The sequence below is a fragment of the Anabrus simplex genome, chromosome 12, assembly GCF_040414725.1.
Source record: "Anabrus simplex isolate iqAnaSimp1 chromosome 12, ASM4041472v1, whole genome shotgun sequence".
In the NCBI taxonomy this organism is placed as follows: domain Eukaryota; kingdom Metazoa; phylum Arthropoda; class Insecta; order Orthoptera; family Tettigoniidae; genus Anabrus; species Anabrus simplex.
The window spans coordinates 87803689-87827962 of NC_090276.1; the positions used below are offsets into that span (position 1 = coordinate 87803689).

General features: G+C 44.1%; 1 protein-coding gene across 6 annotated transcripts in view; it reads left to right on the forward strand.

The window, feature by feature from the left end:
- Nucleotides 1–24274, forward strand: part of Mical (Molecule interacting with CasL) — a 688331-nt gene that overhangs the window by 13634 nt on the left and 650423 nt on the right. The window lies entirely within an intron of this gene.

The following is a 24274-nucleotide window of genomic DNA, read 5'->3' on the forward strand; positions in this document are numbered from 1 at the left end:
TGTCATCAATTTGTCCCATCTGACACAGTCAAAAGCCTTCTCAAGGTCAATAAATACAGCATAAACCTTCCTGTTTTTCTCTATCCTACCTCTCTCCTATCACCCTCAGATGTCCAACGGCGTCTCTTGTTTCAACTCCTCCCCTGAAACCAAACTGTTCTTCACCTATAAAGTTATTCAGCTTTCCATATATCCTTCTGTTGAGCGTCCGCAGTAAGACGTTGGCTGCATGTGAAATTAGACTCAATGTCCTATGTTCTTCTTTTTTTTTGCTGTTCTTTTTTCTTTTCCATAGGGATTAAGATGATTTCACTAAAGTTATTTGGTCCTCTCATGTATATCTGATTACATAATCCATTCAACTCCTTTCTTCCCTCGTTATTTAACTTTCAAACACACGCGTATGAGGTGGAATCCACCGCAGGTTATTTCATTTCCTAGTGAAATGTACAAAAAAAACTTTCTACATTTTCTGTTTCATTTCCTAACGTATTATTGTTACAATACTCATCCTCTAATTCTCTACATTTTTATGACATTATATTACTCTGCACACGGTAGCTGGGGTGATTTTTATTATTATTATTATTATTATTATTATTATTATTATTATTATTATTATTATATATTTTAAACTTTTTGTAGCTTCATCCAGCTGTGAGCTTGCATTCAGGAGGTAGTCGGTTCGAAACCCACTGTTGGCAGCCCTGAAGATGGTTTTCCGTGGTTTCCCATTTTCACCCCCAGGCGAATAATGGAGCTGTACCTTAAATGAAGGCCACGTCTGCTTCCTTCCCTGTCCTAGGCCTTTCCTATGCCATCGTCGCCGTAAGACCAGTGTCGATGCGACGTAAAGCAAATGATGTACAGGGTGTGACAATAAGGTGTGGTCAAATTTTCAAGACACGTTCCTCACAGATAGAAGCAGAAAATGTTATATGGACATGGGTCCTGAAACGCTTAATTTACGTGTTAGAACTCATTATTTACAACTCTGCATAGTACATTAATAATAATGGGAATCGCATAAAAACATAACTTGCCAATATATCTTATCGATATGTTGATGTGAACTTTAAGCACTTAAAATAGGGGAAGTGTCTAGTTCTGCAGGTACATGTATCAGTACTAACGGAGGGCATTTTGACCATTTCATGTAAAAGCAGTTACTGGGGCGTAAAACCAATAATACCAAGCTCGATAGCTGCACTCGCTTAATTGCGGCCAGTATCCAGTAATCGGGAGATAGTGGTTTCGAACCCCACTGTCGGCAGCCCTGGAGATGGTTTTCCGTGGTTTACCATTTTCATACCAGGCAAATGCTGGAACTGTACCTTAATTAAGGCCACGGCCGCTTCCTTCCCATTCCTAGGACTTTCCTATCCCATCGTCGGCATAAGACCTATCTGTGTCGGTGCGACGTAAAGCAAATAGCAAAAAATAAAACCAGTAACATTATTACTCCCTCTGCTTTGAGGCATGAAGAACTTTCGCGGTGTCCTCTTCCTGTCTTAGGAGATGGCTAAAAGGTGTAACCCCCAGAGGTTAGAGGTTTGTTCTCTCCCGAAGGTATTGGGATTGAGTCCTTTCATTTTCACGCCCTTCATGACCCTTTCTTTTGCCGATACCCTCAATTTTCGAAGGGTCGGCCCTCTTTGTTTTCTCTGGTTAATGTTAATACAGGATGTTTGCCTAGATGTACTTCCTCGTAAAACAATCACTACCACCATTAGTGTTAATACCGGGCGATTTGGCCGTGCGGTTAGGGTCGCGCAGCTGTGAGCTTGCATCCGGGAGATAGTGGGTTCGAACCCCACTGTCGGCAACCCTGAAGATGGTTTTCCGTGGTTTCCCATTTTCACACCAGGCAAATGCTTGGGGGCTTTGTCCTTAATTAAGGCCACGACCGCTTCTTTTCCACTCCTAGGCGCCATAAGACCTATCTGTGTCGGTGCGACGTAAAGCAAATAGCAAAAAAAAAAAAAAAAAAAAGTTGTTATAATATAGGATGGCTGTCTAGTTGTACTTCCTCTTAAAACAATCACCACCGGGCGAGTTGGACGTGCGGTTAGGAGCGCGCGGCTGTGAGCTTGCATCTGGGAGATAGTTGGTTCGAATCCCACTGTCGGCAGCCCTGAAGATGGTTTTCCGTGGTTTCCCAATTTCACACCAGGCAAATGCTGTGGCTATACCTTAATTAAGGCGACGGCCGCTTCTTTCCCACTCCTAGCCCTTTTCCTCCTGTAAGTGGGGGCGATAGTATAACACCCACGGTATCCCTTGCCTGTCGTAAGAGGCAACTAAAAGGGGTCCCTAGGGCTCTGAACTTTGGTGCGTGGGTTGCCAACCACGAGGTCCTCAGCTGAGTCCTGGTATAGCTTCGACTTACTTTGTCAGGCTCCTCACTTTCATCTATCCTATCCGACCTCCCTTGGTCAACTCTTGTTCTTTTCAGACCCCGACGGTATTACGTATGGAGGCCTCGGGAGTCTTTCATTTTCACGCCCTTCGTGGCCCTTGTCTTCCTTTGGCCGATACCTTTATTTCTCGAAGTGTCGTACCCCTTCCATTTTTCTCTCTGATTAATGTTATATAGAGGATGGTTGTCTAGTTGTACTTCCTCTTTAAACAATAATCACCACCACTACCACCGCCACCACTCCTAGCCCTCTCGTGATCCATCGTCGCCGTAAGACCTATGTGTGTCGGTGCGACGTAAATCAACTTGTAATAATAATGTCCATGGATTTTAAAATCGGCCTTGTTTATGGAAGTTGTTACCTCATGGGTGTCTGTTTTCGATCCGGACTGTTTCTGGTTCTGGTGACTCCCGGACGTGCTCGCTGATAATTGGTGCCGGTCTGCCAATGGTAACGGCAACGTGTGTGGCGGAATGTTTCTAGATGGTTACTGTTAACCTAGACGCCTTGAGGAAGTGCAATGTTTAACAGGTGTGGAATGTCTTAGGTCAGTCATGACTAGCCCGCCCTCTGAGACATCGAGTTTATCAGCCCCTTCACGGAGAAGAATTTATCGCGTTAATGTCATTTCACTTGCTATAGAATGCGAGACACCAGCGTGCCGAAATACTTGCACAGAAAAGGCACAGTATTTCTGGCGTATTAGTAAATCCTAAACGGCCAGACCTTGTGCATTTGGAATTCAGTTTCCTACACAAAGTCCAACAGTTTCCAGGAGAATAAGGTTTTATGTTTTTTAACGCGTGTTTTACTCAATAAATACAAGATAACGGGCACATTAGAAATAGAGAATAAGTACAAGATTTGGGAATAACTTTCCCAGTAAAAATGTTCAAATGCATTTACTTCGTAAGTAAGCGGTTTGCTTACTGTCATGTGCAGCAGTGCAGCATCTTTGTTTACCAACGGTTCCTGAGCATTGAAGTTACTTAGTTGGGACCTACCGTGCCTTGTCCTGTTTCTCTACGGGGTCGGGTATGAAGTGAGATGACTGGATAGGAACATTAATTCAAACACATACACATACACATGGTTGTTTATTGCAATGTGTTCCTGTATATAATTTAGTTATACTTTACTCACCTTAGTTTAGTTAGTGATACTTTAGTTGCTTTAGTTATACTGTAGGTTGTAAAAATTTTATATGTAAAAATTACATTGTATATACATGAAGTGGTTAAGTGTAAGAAAGGGCCGGGAGCCCTAACTTCGCCACAATAAAGACGCTTTAATAATAATAATAATAATAATAATAATAATAATAATAATAAAACGCAAAGCGAAGTCCTCTCCGCACAGGTCATGAAGACCCTTGGAGTGTTGGAGCTATGCCTTAACCTCGGCACTTGGTGGGGCCGCAATTCAAACATAGGCTATAAGTTAGAAAATTGATCCTGCAGGCAGGACACAACAAGACTGTGTTATGAGCCAGTGCTGCGTTTTCTATTTCTTTGACATAACTTATACTTTTTTATGTAACTGTAATTTTCAGTAGTCTAATCCACAATGATATAATTGAAATTTTGTTTTTAATGCACAAATCCTCGAAAAAATAATGTGGGGAGGGGGGGGGGGGGTGTTGAATGCACGTCCCTGTATGACATTTGTGCGTGTTGGTGGCTATGTGGATGAGCCATCATATAGCTTTTACCATCCTCATCCTGTAATATAGCCTTCCTATTTAAAAAGCGGTTCTTACGTAATCTGTAACATCTGTTGACGCGTTGTCTTCACGTTGGACGTCATCTACCCGTATCCCATCCAGGGTGCTTGGAATATCTGTAATGTGTTGTTAACTATGACTGCGTGGACGAATCTTCTTCTTCTTCCTGGTCTTTGGGGTCGGCACTTTCTATGGATATAACCGTGTGAGGAGGAATGTGCTTGTTTGTCGTGTGATGTCTCGAACGCAAATATCCAGTCCCCGAGCCAGACGAATAAGCCAGACGCGGCCTGGCTGGGAATAGAACTCAGGACCCTCTGATCCATAGGCCACTATGCTGACCTTTCAGAGCCAAGCTAGTTTTATTATGTTAACACTTCGATTCCCATTGTGCTCCTACATTTTCTGAAGTCAGTGTATAGACCTAACCTTTGACTTGGTTAACTCAATAGTACATGTCACAGAAATTCAACACTGCAGGCAGTGTTCGTTATGTGCATAATGAGTGTGGAGGAAGCTAGTGAGGTAATTAATTAACTGCCGGGTCACATAGACATAGAGAGATATCGGGTGACGAGAAATGGGATAACTTCATTAACTTCCTCCACAAACACTGGTAACAGTCTGTTGTTCGTCTAGAAGTCGATAATATCGGAGGGAATGTTTCGTGTGAGCATCTTCTTGTGAAGTGCAAAGGCCATCGTTCGCTGGGAGACGTTTTATTGTACGCTGGGTAATTGAACTATTAACTGTTCAGATTCATCTGTGCATATTATAAAATTAAGTGCGCGGTAGGTGTCTTGTGTTTGTGTGGTTTGAAGCGAAAGAGCCTGTACTAAGGAGGGTTGAACTGCTTGAAATATTAACCTACGACAGAAGGGAGCTGGGCTGAGGCGATTTTACTGATGGAATTCAAAGAAAAGGGTGGCTAATCCGAGCGCTTTCTTGACTCACCACCAGTGACAGATCCCAAGTGTGTGTGGAAGAATTATTGTTCAGCATAAATACGAGTAGCTCTACAAGAAGTCGGGAACGGTAAAAAATAGTTTGCAATAAGCGTTTTTATATTCGAGTTAGCTGTAAGAAATCAACCTGAAAATTAGAAACAGCCTGTGTGGGCGGCACACGCGATAAGGTGAAGCTCGGCGAGTTTTTAGATGGTCACGGGATTGAGTTAAGGCGACGGATTATCCCCCCTTTTATTCAATCAAAAAACCATACCCGAAACGTTCCGCTACAACTCCACCGGCGTCAGTATTGGGGGAGAGAACATCACGCCCCTCGCGTATGCTGATATATCCTTATCTAAACCAAGAGGTAGCTGAAACGCATGCTGGCGACCAGGTCGAGAAAGTTCGGCCTGCTCTTCATTGAAGCGAAAGCCGAGTAACTTTTGCTGAAGGAAGAGGGTTATAGCCGCTTAAATCACATAAGAGACGGAGTTCGTGAGTTCGTATACCCGGAAGCCGTGTTTACGAAGGATGTCATGCCAGGATCTGAGCTGGAAATCGGTGTTATTACAGCTTCGGCCATCTCCTCAGGTCAAGTAGAGTCTGTGAAGATATTTCAAGATCCGACTGTACAGAACGGTGCAGATGAGAGACTTGGAGTGTATGGAAGCAAGATCTCAACAAACTCGTTATCTTCGAGAGAAAAGTCATGCGGAAGACCTATGCGCGGCATAGCATTGCGGCCATGGGGGAGTGGCGCGAACCGGAGGATCTGACTGATGTTCGGCAGACGACTCGAGTGGTTGAGCAACCATCGATGTCACGTTATGGGGATGGATTTCATTCCTTGAGGAAGGAGACAAGTGTTGGCAATGCAGCGGTTGTGTGCGGAATCTCTCGGCCTGCAGGAAACACTCGAACTAGCCGAAGACAAGAATACTGCTGATCTCATAGTTCGCTTTATGTGTGAGAGTGGATTCAAATTTCAAGTGTTGTGTATTCCCTTGTGATGTCTTTATGACCATTTCGGCTTAATAAAATAGTTTTTTTTTAAACTTCTGCGAAATCGTCTGTTGAATGCATTATTGTATTATAATTTTTCCTTTATTTGTTTAGAGCGGATGATTACCTCTTTTTTTTCGATTGGTTTAACGTCGCGCCATCACATCGAAGGTTTTTGGCGACGTGAGGATTGGGAAACTACCGGTAGTGCCGTGGCCTTAAGTAAGGCATACATATGAAAGTGGGAAATACGGAAAACCATATTCAGGAATGCCAGCGGTAGGATTCGAACACACCACCTCTCAGCTACGTGACCCCAACCGCGTGACCAACTCGCTTGATTTGTCAAGTTGTACTTTGTCTTAAAACAGAAATAACCACCACGGAGCGGTTGTTGGGTGCGCTTTCAATGGGTTCTATTCACTTGCGAGTGGTCCGACTCGTTGGCTGAATGGTCAGCGTACTGGCCTTCGGTTCAGAGGGTCCCGGGTTCGATTCCCGGACGGGTCGGGGATTTTAACCTCTATTGGTTAATTCCAATGGCCCGAGGACTGGGTGTTTGTGCTGTTCCCAACATCCCTGCAACTCACACACCACTCCTAACACTATCCTCCACCACAAAAACACGCAGTTACCTACACATGGCAGATGCCGCCCACCCTCATCGGAGGGTCTGCCTTAAAAGGGCTGCACTCGGCTAGAAATAGCCACACGAAATTATATTACTTGCGAGTGATTACAGCGCTACTACGCGTTTACTAGTATTCGATTTGTAATAAATGAAATACACAGAAGTGAGCACAATCCTTATCAGGTGCTAATCGTAATATTCACATGATTTATGAGAATAAAATACAGACAGTTTCCATTTCTATGATTGGAACATCGCCAGCGCTTTGAAAGATTACGAGGTGGCATGTTTTCTGCGCAACGAATCCTCTCGGCCATTATTCTTGGCTTTCTAAGCCAGCGCTGTTATCTCACCGTCAGAAGCTCTTAAATCGTTCTCACATAGGATGAGTCGACCTCGAACCAGCCAGGTGATCTGACCGGGAATTGAACCCGGGGCAGGCATGCTATCCCTAGTCGGTATGTAGTTTTTCGCCTACCTACGAATGATATTGTTGATAATTCACCAGCATTGCATTTGTGGAAAACCAATATTGTAATATTCTAAACCCTATTAATAAGACCTTACTATATATATATTCTGGCATGAGAAGGTTATGCTCCGGTTTTCTGTGTCAAATAGGGGCATCAAAAAATTAGTAGAATTCAGGAATATTTTTTTTACTAACGTCAGTCACCAATAAACAATGCAGGAAACCACTAGAACTCGACTACTTTTCACGATCATGGGTTGCTTCTCCCCAGTCGGTATGAGCAGCGGATCATCTCCACCACCACTTCTATGAAATGTATAATTAAGCGGGTTTCTAAGGAACAACGGTTTACAACTAATTATGTTTTATGGCGAGCTTGCTTTACGTAATTGCATCAGAGTGGTATTAACAGCGTATTTTATTCATCATAAATGATCATGAAGTTCCTTGTGAATTGTTGTCACCTACGACAAGTGGACAACATTTCCGATCTCCGATTGGTCATCAGAGGAGAATCTCACATAAAAAGTAATCCAGCTTCAGTATTCACTCACCAGTAGTCTACATAAAAGGAGTTACAGGGGAGATAATGTTATTCGGGGGCGTGATTAACTCTGGCCTTCTACACGGATGGCGGAGGTTTCAATCCTCCGTTGGAATATACACGCCATGATAGGAAGGACATTCGGCTTTAAACCCCTGGTCAAAACCAAATTGAGCGTGGGTGGCATCTAGAATGAGCCGAAGGAAGTTTTTTATTCATACTGTTATATGTAGAGCCCTGCACGGACGCAGATGTCCGCGGATTTACTGTCTTGGCGGATGCAAACTATATGGCAGGGAGGATAATTTTGCTGATAATATCCCCAGTTAACAGTTAGCGGGTGCGGATGATTAAGTTTCACTCAGGTATACTGTTATTTTTGCTCGTCGTTAAGTGACCCTTGACAGTGGTATGGGAGAATTGTGAAGGAACCTTGAGACCATAAAGCCGTAAATCTGACCTAAGCCCAACTGGCTCCTGTCCGCAGTTAATGGAAGGAAGGAACAAAGGTCAATACGTCGGTAGTTGTCCCTCATAAACTTGCGACTGTGGGGCGTCTGATGCCAGGTATCAGGCATGTTGTATTGTATTAACAAATCTATCAATTTCATTGCCTTGGGTGTTACATACTGTAATTAATGTATACAATATCCGCGGATAACACTTCGCGGATGCGGATAATACTTTGTATATCCGCGCAGGGCTCTTCTTATACGTTGGTATGCCGTCCGAAACATCTGAGTGTAGGTTTGCGAGATTTACTCAGGATTGTAACTTCAATTGAGAAGCTATCTGATATGAGGCTGAGTGGAAGTTCTCACACCCCCACTATCTGCAAGGTGTTTGAGCTGTTTGAATTATTATTCCTTTTTGTAAATAAGTATGTTTTCTATGCTCGTGCAGTTTCTTTGCCCTAACAAGCAGTTTAAAAGGCGTAGACCTATTTGAAGCATTCTTGGATCATGTAATCTACTTGCAAGTATCTCGTCATTGATAACGCTTATCTATGGGATAATCCTTGGTAGTGGTAGTCTCACTGGGTCACCGTCATCTCCAGACATGTGGCTCACTAACTGTAAGAATCTCTTCCATCCATTCTCCTAAAACACCACCCTTGATATAGCGAAAAGTCATCCAGCCGTAAATCTGGGCTTCATCCACACGAAATGCTGACACCAAGCAAAATGGGGAAAATGGAATTTGCTGTACGTCGTACCGACACAAGTTTTATGGTGACGATGGGGTAGGAAAGGCCTAGGATCGGAAAGGAAGCGCCCATGGCCTTAAGGTGTGAAAATGGGAAACCACGGAAAACCATCTTCAGGGCTGCTGACAGCGAGGTTCGAACCCATTACCTCCCAAACCACGCGACCATCCGCTTGGTGAATTGGAAAACCAGATAATTTAATTTTATTTCCGTACTTTTTGCTTGATGTTATCATCCTGATGGTTTTTTAAAACTTTGTATTTTTCGTACGAATGCAGGAGCGTGGATGTGGAGTTGTTTAAAGACGTTCCTTCGCGCACTGCTTGGAGTCGTTCCGCTCATTCAATTATTCCCCTGTCATCATCACGTGGAAGGGAGTCTTGCCAATGAATCATGGTATCCTTTTTGAAGGACTTGCCCGGAGCGAGGCCTGTTCTCGTTAGCAACTGTTGCCATGGTGACTCAGGGAGGGGATTATCCTGTCACTGCCTTTCAATTTTCATAAAAGTCGCAGGTTTGAAGAGAAAAACCAGAGCTCCGTCCATCTAAAAGAATGAAGGTATTGTCGGGAAAACAAACTTCTCTTAACATTGCTCAGAAGAGAAGAAAGGGAAAAGGGAAGTTCCACGACACGGAGAAACATATTCAGAGGTGCCGACAGTGGCGTATTATCTCCCGAATGCAAGCTCACAACTTCGTTACTCGGACCGCGTACCAACTTGCTCGGTAACCGTAACAGTAGTTTATGTATGTTTAGTACTCAGCCCGAGGGTTGGTTGGATCCTCAGTAGACTGCCGCATACATTGTTACCTAAGGAGATGTAGTAGGGAAATTTACTTACGTACCATATGGATTTTAGTGCCGGCAGTGTCCGAGGACATGTTCGGCTCGTCTGGTGCAGATCTTTTTACTTAACGCCTAAGGGCGACTTGCACGTCTGTCTGAATGTGTGATGCTGATGATAATGAGGTAGGGAGCGGATGAAACCGTGCTAATGGCACGCAGTCTCCACTACCCTGCCGGCCAACATTCTAATGGCGAAACTGTTTTCGGCCAACGGGACTCGGTTCGCCTAACCACGGTGTCAAACCACGTGGGCTACTAGCGAGGTAGTTTCTCGCCGTACTAGAACGTGCTCATACTGCTCATTCTGGTCTGGTGCACTTGTTACTGTACGTTATACATTACAAAGAGAAAGAAGTTGGTAATGTGGGATTTTGAACACAAATTTATCGTTCACTGTGTGCGAGATAAGTATTGTGTATAAGCCACCTCGGGCCTTGAGGCATGCTTGAACACGAGGCATATTCAACACCAAAGAATCCAACGGTTTTTTTTGGGGGGGGGGGGCAGATTATCCCCCTCCTGGAAAGCAGCTGAATGTTAGCAGGCCGGGCGAGTTGGACGTGCGGTTAGGGGCATGCAGCTGTCGGCTTGCATCCGGGAGATAGTGGGTTCGAACCCCACAGTCGGGAGCCCTGAATATAGGTTTCCGTGGTTTTCCATTTTCACACCAGGGAAATGCTGGGGCTCTTCCTTAAGGCCACGGCCGTTTCCTTCCCACTCCTAGGACTTTCCTATCCCATTATCGTCATAAGACATATCTGTGTCAGTGCGACGTAAAGCAAGTTGTAAAAGTACAAAATTAATGTTACCACGAGGATTTGGACGATGGATAATAATTACTCTTCTGTTCTTCAGACAAATCATGTCACTCTGGATACGTACTAGATCCACTGTGGGTAGGAGCGGTAGAATAACACCCACGGTATTCCTTGCCTGTCGTAAGAGGCCACTAAAAGGGGCCCCAGGCGCTCTCAACTTGGGAGCGTGGGTTGGTGACCACGGGGCCTGAGCTGAGTCCTGACATTGCTTTCACTTCTTTGTGACAGACTATTCACGTTCATCTATCCTATCCGACCTCCCTTGGTCAACTCTTGTTCATTTCCGACACTGGCGGTATTAGGTTGCGAGGCCTAGGGAGTCTTTCATTATCACGCTATTCGTGGCCCTCGCCTTCATTTGGCCGATAACTTCATTTTTCGAAATGTCGGATCCCTTCCAATTTTTCTTTCTGTTTGTACAGAGCACGGCCTCTCAGGTTTCATGCACTAGTGCATTGCGCAGCGCAAGGTGCATAAGGTAACTTCGCTAGGTTGACCAAAGTGCAGATCCGCCACTCCTCGATTTTGAGCAATAGCTCTGTCTCTCTCTTTCCCTACGCCTCTATCGCTCGATCGCTCCGCCTATTTCCCCTTCCTCACTCGATCTTCATCGCTCCACCATCCGAACCGAGTTGAGCTGAACCTAGCCGAGTCGCTCCGAGACAAAACGCTGGTCAGAACCGAGCCGAGTCGGACTGATGCACGGTGCACAGAACTTCTGCGCCTTGTTTTTCACGGGTGAAATTTTGTGCGTTTGAGTGGCGCTGATGTAGAGGATGGTTGCCTAGTTGTACTTCCCCACGAACCTACTACGCTGGCGTAGCCGGGGGAGAGGTGATATTCCCACGTGTTGCGTCCCAGGTGGCGGATAGCGGGGTCCTAACCGGCTTGCCGGCGGACTTGAGGGAAATAAAATACCTCTCGCGAACCAAACACACAACCCTCTGCGGGTGGGGGGCGCACATGTAGAATACGCCCGCGGTATCCCCTGTCTGTCGTAAGAGGCGACAAAAAGGAGCCCAAGGGACTCTCAACTAGGGAGTGTGGATTGGCGACTACGGGGCCCTTAGATGAGTCTTGGCGTTGCTTCCACCTACCTGTGCCAGGCTCCTAACTTTCGTCTATCCTGTCCGACCTCCCTTGGTCAAATCTTGTTCTTTTCCGACCCCGACGGTGTTAGAGCATTCGAGGCCTACGGAGTCTCATTTTTACGCCCTTCGTGGCCCTGACCTTTCTTCGTCCGTTACTTCATTTTTCGAAGTGACGGATCACTACTTTTTTCTATTTTCTCTTTATCTACCCCTATGGGTGGGGGACGCAGACGAAGAATACACCCACGGTATCCTCTGCTTGTCGTAAGAGGCGACTAAAAGGGGCGACCAAGGGATGATCAAATTAGAACCATGAAACTATTTGTGATTAGTACCACCACGGGGGGAACACCATGGGTCGCCTTTACTTGCGCGTAGTACCTTTATGTTAGGTACTGAATAGGTTTGTGATTAGTAGCAAACGTGGGCACGACGGCTTTTACAGTACCTGTGATTAGTAGCACTATATGAGCGACATCATGGGATGAAGGAACCCATGGTTCTGGCTTCCCTATGATTAGTACCCACTATATAAGAAACACCACGGGATACTACGAGTCCCTGTGGTTACTACACTTAGGTGAACACCATAGGTTTGCGTTGCCTGTCAAGGGCGCCGCAATATGCGAAACACAGTAGGTCTGTAATATATGTGCGAATTTCATTACCTGTGAGTCGTACCATAATGTATGGAATACCACGAGTCTACGCTACTCTTGATTAGTACCGCAACATGGGAAATACCATAGTTCTACTTTTCTAGCGAAATATACCATTATGAGGGCTAATGACCTAGATTTTGGACCCGTTTCGAGAACGAGCATATTCTAATCGATTCAGCATCGTGCTATAGAAGCAGTCCCTTGGTCCGTACTACTATTGTTTTGTGCCAGCTTCTGTGCAGGTGAGGCACTGTGGATCGGATCCACTGATCGTTTTAACTTCATATCAATCCATCCATTCATTCTTCGTTCTCACGCTTTGAATTCTGGTCAGTGGAGGATTTTGAACTTTTAATTTGTCGTCTCATTTCGTACCATTAGGTGCCGATAACCTCGATGTTAGGCCCCTTTGAACAACAAACATCAATCAATCATCAATCAGTTGTACTTCCTCTTAAAACAATCATCACCACCACCACCACCACCACCATCTGAAGCGCGGTCGAGGATGAAGGGCCCATTCCATCTTTCACCGGATCTTCTCCCGACTCTAATGCTCCTGTTGTATGGATACAAGCGTATGATAACGCTTCTGCTGTTCCTGTGAGTTGTCCACCTCACATGAGCTGCCCTATTGTCTGCTTTAAGAGGAGCTCCTCCGTCGTGCAGCCGATTACGCACTGACTGATTTGTCACATAAACTCAGGTTGCTCTCCTAAGATCCTGGGGAAACGAGGTGGCAGGAGCAAATGCCGATCCTGCCTGCGAATAGTTTTTGCGTGGCGTGGTTGTAGATCGGAAACTGTTGTTTCTCCCTGAACTACACCACCTTGCCTGTCGTAAGAGGCGACTGGAAGGGGGACCAAGGAGCGTGGGTTTGGTGTCCCTAGTTCTTCTAACTTCCACTTACTTGCGTCATTTTCCTATCCGACCACCCTTGATCTTTTCCAACCCCTGCGGCTGTATGGTTGCGAGCCCTAGGGAGTCTTTCGTTTTCGCGCCCTTCGTGGCCCTCACTTGTGTTTTTGTCGACGACTTCATTCTGGTGATCGTAGTGATTATTGTTTTAATAGGAAAAACAACTGCTCTCGTAATCAGATGGAAGAAGTCTAATCCTTAGAAGAATGAAGATATCGGCGAAAGAAAGGGAATGGCCATTAAGAACGTGGAGATACTGTCGGGGTCAGAGAAGAACAAAATTAACGAAGGGAGGTCGGATAGCAAAGATGAACATGAACATGGCACAACTGGAAGCAATCCCAGACTCAGCTAAGGACTTTGTTGTCGCCAACCCTAAGTTGAGAGTCCCAAACTACGTTCTCTTCTGAGAATGCAGTGGCTATGCTTGTTAAGGCGTGAAGTCTATATAGTCTGATACCATGCTTAGCTGGTTGGGGTGGGGCGGGGAATCGTCGTCAGCAGAATGTTGGCCGGCAGGCTAGGGGAGGTGGTGGTATACAATTCGTAATCACTAGATTGCGTGCCAAAAGCTTGGATTCAATTCCAAACCTCTCTGCAGTGTTCATATGGAGTGAGGGAATGACTCTGTTGATGGTGCGTCGTCCGTCGGATGGAGACAATAAGCCTTCAGCAGACCCCTTGGTGTTATTCGACCGGAGTAGGCTATGTGCCGGCACCGGCTTTTACACTCTCCCTACCTCATTATCATCCCACATCCAGACCCGTAGGTCGGCCATGGGTGTCAGATAGAAACGCGAACTGAACATGTCCTCGGACACTCCCGGCACTAAAAGCTGTACGCTAAACAAGAAATACAGTTAAATACGTTTTTTTTAAAGTAAGATAAAAGATAATTCAAGGGAAAACAACTCTTGATTTTTATTTAATTTGAAATAATATTTCGTCTGCTTCGAAGATTTCCTAAATTGGATATTGTTATCCTTAATTCCTTGTTTGCAAATACGCAGTTACATTGAAAAAATACCCCTGTGGGCATAAATTGTAAAGAAAATGTTGTGAATATGTTACAACAGATTGCTCGAGAACGTGATCGCTGAACTCGGCTTGAGAGAGCGCAGCGCTGTCGGCCTCGAAAATCTCGAGCGCTGTTCCTTAGTGGCGTCGCGAATAGTCTCGTACGTATGGATTTTACGACCGGATGTTCTTTCTGGTACCAACCCTATTTGGAGGGTTGTGTTCACTATTACGTGTTTCTATGGAGGATGGTAGTGCTCTGTGATTTAATTTCGTGTGGCTATTTCTAGCCGAGTGCAGCCTTTGTAAGACAGACCCTACGATGAGGGTGGGCGGCATCTGCCATGTATAGGTAACTGCGTGTTATTATGTTGGGGGATAGAGTTACGTGTGGTATTTGAAATTGAACCGCACCCCTCCCTTACCGAGAATACATGACATACTATAATACGCACATCGGGAGATTCGAGGCGTGGACCGCGACAAGGAAAGGCCTAAGACACATCCCTGAACTGGAAATGACCCTAACTAACAATGCACAACAGGGATGAGACTAATACTACTAGCAATAAAATTCAAATAAAATTTAATGAGGGTTTATTGATGTAATAAAATCCAGAGAAAATGAAGCCAGCAATTTAAAGTATTAAAAAGATTCGTACATGAGTTCATTTGGTTCAGTCGTTGTACTAACATAAATGCGTCAGCGCAGCATTTCTCAAAACACCAACCTTAATATTAAACTTACGACGTGCTCGCCGTCTCAATTGTAATCTCACTACATATTTAGCCAATCTGAATACAATCCACACGGATTGGTTTGGTCCTTCGTTCCACGAGTTTAATTACATTGTTTACATACGCGTCCTTCAAACTCAATCATCATCTCAACAACAATAGCTATAGAAAGGTAAGATCCCCAAGCATCCGGGAGAAGAAACTCAGAGCAGATAAATAATTGAATGCAGGTATCAGCATGGCACAGAGAGAAAACATCTCTGAACCAAGGAAACAAAATTAAAACCCAAGGAGAATCACGGGCATTCGCATAGCCTGATTATAAGAAGGCAAACATGGCGGCCACGTGGGCAACCTAACGGCCAAGACAGAGACCAAGGCATAATAATTAACACCGTACCGAAAACAAACACAAGGTACGGAAACAAGATCAAAGGGAAAATTAAGCTGACCGATACGTCATCTTTTCACTCTCCTCACTCACCAACACACACGCACTCTAACATTCAGACATTGCCGGTACCGGCAAACAATGCGAGCAGTAGCTCCCGTCAATAAGTTGAACACAAACTCATATTGTGTGACTCTTATGGTCACAAACAAAGGTTTCACATATGTCAAATATAGCGTGCACGGCGCAGACAATTAGCAATAGTATAATAGGGACTCAGTGGTCACGCATAAACCCAGCATCTTACGCACTCCGTACGACGCGAATGGATCTCCGCGTCGACGCGCAGGGCATTCCTTCATTTGATGGCAAGATACATTAGAATGCAGCACGCATAAATAGAATTGATCAGAGTCCCAGTTACCAACATCACACAATCACAATAACAACAACAAACACGCGGCCCATTCACGCCGCAGAGCAGAAAGGTGCATATCAATCAGCTGCAATAAAATGCGGAGAATATCACTAGAGACCCGTAGAAAAAAATATATTAAAACAAGGATCACCATGCCTGCAATATTAGCCGTCAAAATAAAAAGAAAGATGGCAGTATAGGCAGAGTTTAAATCTAATAAATACCCATCTATAGCTCAGAAAAGCCACTCCGATCTGCGTGGAGTCCATTTTATATTCCTCTCTCATAACCACAACAAACATTCGAGTCAAAGAGATAAAGTTACAGTCTCGCCGGAAAGAATGACCTTCCGTGATCAAAACTGAGGTTGCTGCCCTTTCTAGTACAACCTTGGAAATAGTTAAGTCAATCAATGATAAGCCGCAAGAGGCCTTTAGCAGTAATAGAAAGGTGACTTTATGTAACAGCCATTCAAACATGGCTCGAGATGCAGGGATGTTGGGGACAGCGCAAACACCCGGGCCACTGGAATTGACCAATGAAGGTTAAAATCCCCGACCCGGCCGGGAATCCAACCCGGAACCCTCTGAACCGAAGGCCAGTACGCTCACCAGCCAACAAGTCGGACATGTGTGAATATGAACTCGGAGGAATTAAACAGACGTGATAGAAATTCCCGAACCGACCGGGAATCGAGCTCGGGCCCATCGGAACCGAATGCCGACCATTCAGCCAAGGAGTCTTATACCGAAAAAAAGCTCGTGCGTGAGTTACCTTACTGCCCGATTGAAGGTATGTAGGTAAACACGCAGGAGAGTGACGTCATGACCAGTAGGAGGGGCTCCCAAGATGAAGACCGAACAGTTAAGTTCCTTGTGTGATTCTCGGTAGTCGAGGACCAACCATTCCCTATAGTACAAACTTCGAGAAAAATTCGACAAGGAGAATTTAATTTTTTAAACGGAGACAACAATTATATTGTGCAAAGTTTGCCGTAAAGATATAAAGGCAGACAGAACTCTATTCTACACTCAAAAAAAATATGACGTCACGCCAAGAGCGAACCTCAACATCAAAATCATATCCAGAAAATAAAGTTTTATCCAGATTTGTGTATGAATGAAATGGTGTATGGCTCTTAGTGCCGGGAGTGTCCGAGGACAGTTTGGCTCGCCACTGCAGGTCTTTTGATTCGACTCCCGTAGGCGACCTGCGCGTCGTGATGAAGATGAAATTATGATTATCCAGTCCCCGTGCCTGCGAAATTAACCAATTACGGTTCAAGTTCCCGACCCTGTTGGGAATCGAAGCCGGGACCGTTGTGACCAAAGGCCAGAATGCTGACCATTTAGCCATGGAGCCGGAAAGAATTTGTCAGTGATAGTAGCTGACAACATCCCTTTCAACAACGTTAAAAATAATCATTGCGTTTTATTTTTTATTTTTTGAAAAATATACGCGTAATAAAGTTCTCAGAGAATTATCTAAGACCGTGCTGTCATAATGCTTGGGACTAGGTAAGACACAAAACAAAGCCAGGAAATGTAGGTTTCCCTGGCCTATACGACACAATCTTAGCAAACGTTATTGTGGGGATTTTCTTTCCTGGTCGTGCTGAAGTACTACTATATGATTGAAAACTTGTATTTTATGTTTTGCTGTACTTGAACGGTGGCGTGTGGTCGGGCGAAGACACGCCCTCCCTGCTGTCACGACCAGCTCCTAACGTCATGTGTTTTGGGTAGCTCAAGTGGGGCCGAGCAATATGGCTACGCGGTACAGGCATTCAATCTGACTTTCCAGTCGTACTCCTCTCCCATCGCATTGTCGCCGAAAACTGGTCTGTGTTGGCGTGACGTGGTAATATTTTAAGATGGGATCAAACGAGGAATTCAGTTCTTCAAACCATTTTTAAAAAACATTTTAAAACGCATACATTATAGACCGTTATGACTTTCAGCGTTCAGTATGTAAGTTTCCGTGAGTGTCTACACAATCCTCTCTTTCCAACTACACTGACCGGAAAAATTATTGGATCGCTTGAATGTTAAATTGTAAAACTTTTGTTTCATTATTATATTGATTATTTTCATGAAAACTTATCTAAGTAACTGAGGGTAGCAATAACATAAATTACTTAGATAACTTTTTCATGTAAATAATAACACAAATGTTTCACAAATTAACATGCTTTTTCCTTTGAAAATTCAAGTGATGCATTAATTTTTCCGGTCAGTGTAGTTCTGTAGCCTCATTTACTCCCACGCTTATTAACATTAAATCACTAAATCAGACTCTGACATTCGTTGTCTTGGTCTCTTTCTGCTTATGTTGTCCACCATGACCCAGTCAGTTACTATTCTCCTAGATGACCTATACACCTCACACGATCCCATCACCAAAGACTGTTGACATGTTCGGCTACATCCATCGAGCTCCTTCCTAACTTAGCTATTGTTCCCATTAGTTTGTACCAGCACTGCTTCTCGTTCCAAGAATGTAGGCTTTCAACACAATCTGCCATTAAGATGTATGCCAAACTGCAAACTACCCAACTAAATCTCGCCCCGTCATTGTATGCTGTCATGTAAACTGTGAATAATAAGAGTGAAAGATTTTCGTGTAACTACTCTGAACCAAGAACTGCGACCCGTTGTCAGCAAAATTAGTTTCGATTGTCTGTAATAATCTACCCCTACTCCCATATTTGCTCAGTACGGCTGGTATTCTGTCCAGGTCTACGTAACGTGAACATAACATTATATTCCTCTCATAGTACTTGACCCGTAATGAAAATCTGGCGAGTGAACGGCGATCATTTACAACACACACGTTTCTCTGGTGAATTCCTGTGAGGTAGAGAGGCATTACTTTATCTTGCAGCAGTGATATTTTAAGACACTTCACAAACACATGCATCCTCACGCAACATACTTGTGGCTCTGAGATTATTTTTAACATTTGCACACAACAGCGGATGTGGAAAACAAAGCCATAAAGTATGAACTTTTGTCTTTATGTTAAGACAGCTCACACTCAACAGTATGCTCTCCGGTTGAGAGCGCTAATTGAAGATGTTCGCATGACTTCTTAAAAGGAAAGGACAACCACGATTCCCCAAAAATATGGGTAGGTTCCCATTAAGTGCTGGATGAGAAGCGACTGATGGACGAAAGGAAGCCAAATAATTAGTGGCAAGGGAACTGTTTTGGTTGAACCAGGCCATTTGCTATGAAAATTGGTAGTGATACGACAGTTTCTTTTTTTTTTTTTTTTGCTATTGGCTTTACGTCGCACCGACACAGATAGGTCTTATGGCGACGATAGGACAGGAAAGGGCTAGGAGTGGGAGGGAAGCGGCCGTGGCCTTAATTAAGGTACAGCCCATCATTTGCCTGGTGTGAAATTGGGAAATCACGGAAAAGCATCTTCAGGGCTGCCGACAGTGGGGTTCGAACCCACTATCTCCCGAATACTGGATACTGGCTGCACTCGAGCTCGGTACGACAGTTTCATGCGCGAACATTTCATACTACACGATACGATACAGAAGTACACTTAAACTCGAACGTGTGTTTCACGAATTTTCTATACCTCGAAGGAATATTAGTTTCCCAACGGAATCTTATATATTTCATGTGTTCTATATTTTCGATAACTCGAAGTTCTATTACTCGAATTCTTCGATATCTCGAAGGATATTTCAAGCCCAGGTGTGATTTTTTTCTCTGTAACTCGGAGTGTATGCAGAACATTACGCTTATGTGTGCTTGATTATCCCCAGATGAAGTTAGTTACTGTAGGAGAAACCTAAATACAGATTTAAACACGTAGAGTGTATGTTTGTCGAGCGCGATCTTGAGCAGCCACGTACCAGAATAGCTTAAAACTGTCCTTTAGGTCACTTTGCAACCCCCAGCGAGCGGTTTACAGTCTGAAGCTATGGTGCTGTTAATACAATCAGTCAATACTGATCTGCATTTAGGGCAGTCGCCCAGGTGGCAGATTCCTTATCTGTTGTTTTCCTAGCCTTTTCCTAAATGATTTCAAAGAAATTGGAAATTTATTGAACGTATCCCTTGGTAAGTTACTCCAATCCCTAACTCCCCTCCCTATAAATGAATATTTGCCCCAATTTGTCCTCGTGAATTCCAACTTTATCTTCATATTGTGATCTTTCCTACTTTTATAAACGCCACTCAAACTTATTCGTCTACTAATGTCATTCCACGCCTTCTCTCCGCTGACAGCTCGGAACATACCACTTAGTCGAGCAGCTCTTCTTCTTTCTCTCAGTTCCTCCCGACCCAAACTTTGCAACATTTTTGTAACGCTACTCTTTTGTCGGAAATCACCCAGAACAAATCGAGCTGCTTTTTTTTTTCCAGTTCTTGAATCAGGTAATCCTGGTGAAGGTCCCATACACTGGAACCATACTCTAGTTAGGGTCTTACCAGTGACTTATATGCCCTCTCCTTTACATCCTTACTACAACCCCTAAACACCCCTATAACCATGTGCAGAGATCTGTATCCTTTATTTACAATCCCATTTATGTGATTACCCCAATGAAGATCTTTCCTTATATTAACACGTAGATACTTACAATGATCCCCAAAAGGAACTTTCACCTCCATCAACGCAGTAATTAAAACTGAGAGGTCTTTTCCTATTTATGAAACTCACAACCTGACTTTTAACCCCGTTTATCATCATACCATTGCCTGCTGTCCATCTCACAACATTTTCGAGGTCACGTTGCAGTTGCTCACAATCTTGTAACTTATTTATCACTCTATAGAGAATAACATCATCCGCAAAAAGCCTTACCTCCGATTCCACTCCTTTACTCATATCATTTATTTATATATATAAGAAAACATAAAGGTCCGATAATACTGCCTTGAGGAATTCCCGTCTTAATTATTACAGCGTCAGATAAAGCTTCACCTACTCTAATTCTCTGAGATCTATTTTCTAGAAATATAGCAACCCATTCAGTCACTCTTCTGTCTAGTCCAGTTGCACTCATTTTTGCCAGTAGTCTCCCATGATCCACCCTATCAAATGCTTTAGACAGGTCAATCGCGATACAGTCCATTTGACCTCCAGAATCCAAGATATCTGCTATATCTTGCTGGAACCCTACAAGTTGAGCTTCAGTGGAATAACGTTTCCTAAAACCGAACTGTCTTCTATCGAACCAGTTATTAATTTCACAAACATGTCTAATATAATCAGAAAGAATGCCTTCCCAAAGCTTACATACAATGCATGTCAAACTTACTGGCCTGTAATTTTCAGCTTTATGTCTATGACCCTTTCCTTTATACACAGGGGCTACTATAGCAACTCTCCATTCGTCTGGTATAGCTCCTCCGACCAAGCAATAATGAAATAAGTATTTCAGATATGGTACTATATCCCAACCCATTGTCTTTAGTATATCCCCAGAAATCTGATCAATTCCAGCCGCTTTTCTAGTTTTCAACTTTTGTATCTTATTGTTGTAGAGATCACATGACATATTTCTTTTCAAAAATATTAATTTGTAAGTATTCTACATTGAGCAAAATAAAACTTTTAATACGATATCGAATAATATTAAAATTTTAATGTTAAAAAAGAACAGTGTTAAAAATTAGGAAGCAAAATACAGTACGGTACAGTGAAGCCGTAGTAGTACTTACGTGTTCTATACCTTGAATTTTCTATAACTCGAAGTGTTTTCAGCCCCCGCAGGCACTTTGAGATGTCGAAGTTCGACTGTAAAAACGCTAATAATATACTCAAATACATTTGTAAGGCGTGAAAATATGTTTGTGGTGTCAAAATCTTATTGTCGTTGGATGTAACTTTAAAGTGGAACTCTTAGTGCATACATCAGCTGACTGCTCAGAGCCAACAATTCATTGTAACACTACCATTTATTTTTACGGAAAAATGATTACCATTATTACATTTGTATGTTGAGTGTTCGGCAGGAAGACTGGTTTGATCGTGAACAACACCGCCATCAGATTATCGCCCACGGTATCCCCAGCCTGTCGTAAGAGGCCCCTAGCTTAGTCCTGACATTGTTTCCTCTTACTTGTGCCAGGCTCCTCACTTTCATCTATACTATCCGACCTTCCTTGGTCAGCTCTTGTTCTTTTCCGACCCCGACGCCATTAGGTTTCCCAGGGCTAGGGAGTCTTTCATTTTCACGCCCTTCGTGGCCCTCGTCTTTCTTTGGCCGATGCCTTCATTCTTTAAAGTGTCGGATCCTTTCCATTTTTTCTGTCTGATTAGTGTTATGTAGAGAATGGTTGCCTAGTTGTACTTTCTCTTTAAACGGTAATCACCACCACAGCACCGCACCAGCTGCCATACGTGGCCTAGGCATTCTAGACAAATTGTGAAAGAGGTAGTTTCACGTTTGCTTTCCTCGCGGAGCCAGAAGTTGCTATTTTGTATCAGACCGCTAGCCCACTGAAATTCACGCAGAAACCGAGTCTGAGAGACGAGTCCACGCCATTCAGAAAAGGGATTGGCTAACACAGCTTTTCAATCAGATCATCAAAGAAGGTCAAATAGCATCAGTTTGGCGACGGACCATTACCGTACTAATCTTCAAGAAGAGGGAAAGTCCTGCCGATTGTTGTAATTATCGCCCGATCAGACTTCCGAGCCACGCGATGACTGTCTTCGAACGTATTCTCGACAAAAGGATTCGCGAAATAGCCAAACTTACAACGAACCAAGCTGGATTTGTGAAAAATTGTGGCACGACAGATGCAATCCACGCTGCGCGGCTGTTAGTTGAGGAACACCGTGAAAAAAATAAGCCTCTTCATCTCGCTTTTCTGGATCTTGAGAAGGCCTTTGATCGGGTGCCACATGACCTAATCTGGTTAGTGCTACGAGAACATAGCATTCCAGAGCACCTTGTTAAGTGGGTACAGATGCTCTACGTAGAACCAAGGAGGAGCGTCCGATGATTTCTTCATCACTGTAGGAGTCCATCGAGACTCTGCCTTACCACCACTGCTGTTCATTCTTGTGATGGACACTGTTACATCAGACCTGCACAAACCAATACCATGGACACTTCTCTATGCTGCTGATGTCATGTTGGCTGCTGAGAATAAGTTTGATCTCCAGCGCCACACAGAAGAGTGGAACAACCGGCTGGCGCAATACGGCCTGCGCCTCAACAAGAAGAAGACAGAATACATGACATTAGATCCTCGAGAAGTTGGAACAATCCACGTTGATGGTGAAGATCTACCACGAGTAGATAAATTTAAATATCTTGGCTCCATAATCTCTGACGATGGTAGACTTATTGACGAGGTCAACACAAGGATACACGCAGCCTGGCTGAAGTGGCGAATGACAACGGGCGTCACCTGTGACCATCGGATGAAGGACCATCTGACATCTAAGAACTACCGGACTGTTATCCGTCCTGTCGCTCTCTACAGCACGGAGTGTTGGCCTGCTACAAAGGAGGTAGAACGTCGTCTAAGCGTCATGGAGACAAAGATGCTTAGGTGGATAGCTGGCATCACTAGACTGGATCATATTTCAAACGACGATATTAGGAAACGTTTTGGCGTTGCACCGATGCAGAAGAAAATGCAGGAAAACCGTCTGCGCTGGTTTGGACATGTTGCGGGCAGAAGACAGTACATTGGCAGAGTCAGCGTATACATTCGAAGTCGCTGGAAAGAGGCCCAAGGGACGACCAAGATGGCGATGGACCGATACAGTGCACAACGACCTGAAAGCTGTAAGACTACATCCAGACATGGCCCGAGACCGAATTAATTGGAGACAACGAATCCACACAGCGGACCCTGCCACCAGGCGGAACAAACGCCAAAGAAGAAGTATCACTCATACCCCAGTCACTTTCAGATCGCCAAAGCTAAGGATGAGATTGAGACAGGTCACTTTTCTTGCTCATAGTGCTCTGTAAACACAAATGATACGTTAATTGATCACTCACCCAAGATATATTGAATTTTGCTAGTTGTCTATGGATAATAAGACGTAAAGTAAGAAAATGCTTGCAAAATTCGTAAGAAATCAATAAATCCAGAAGATAACTGCGCTATTAAGTAAGTTATTTAATCATGTTATTGCTTTTACGCCCCACTAACTACTTTACGGATTTTGGAGACGCCGAGGTGCCGGAATGGTGTTCCGCAGAAGTTCTTTTACGTACCGATAATCTGCTGACACGAGACTGACCGGGCGAGTTGGCCGTGCGGTTAGGAGCGCGCAGCTGTGAGCTCGCATCCAGGAGATAGTGGGTTCGAACCCCACTGTCGGCAGCCCTGAAGATGGTTTTCTGTGGTTTCCCATTTTCACACCAGGCAAATGCTGGAGCTGTACCTTAATTAAGGCCACGGCCGCTTCCTTCCCATTCCTAGGCCTT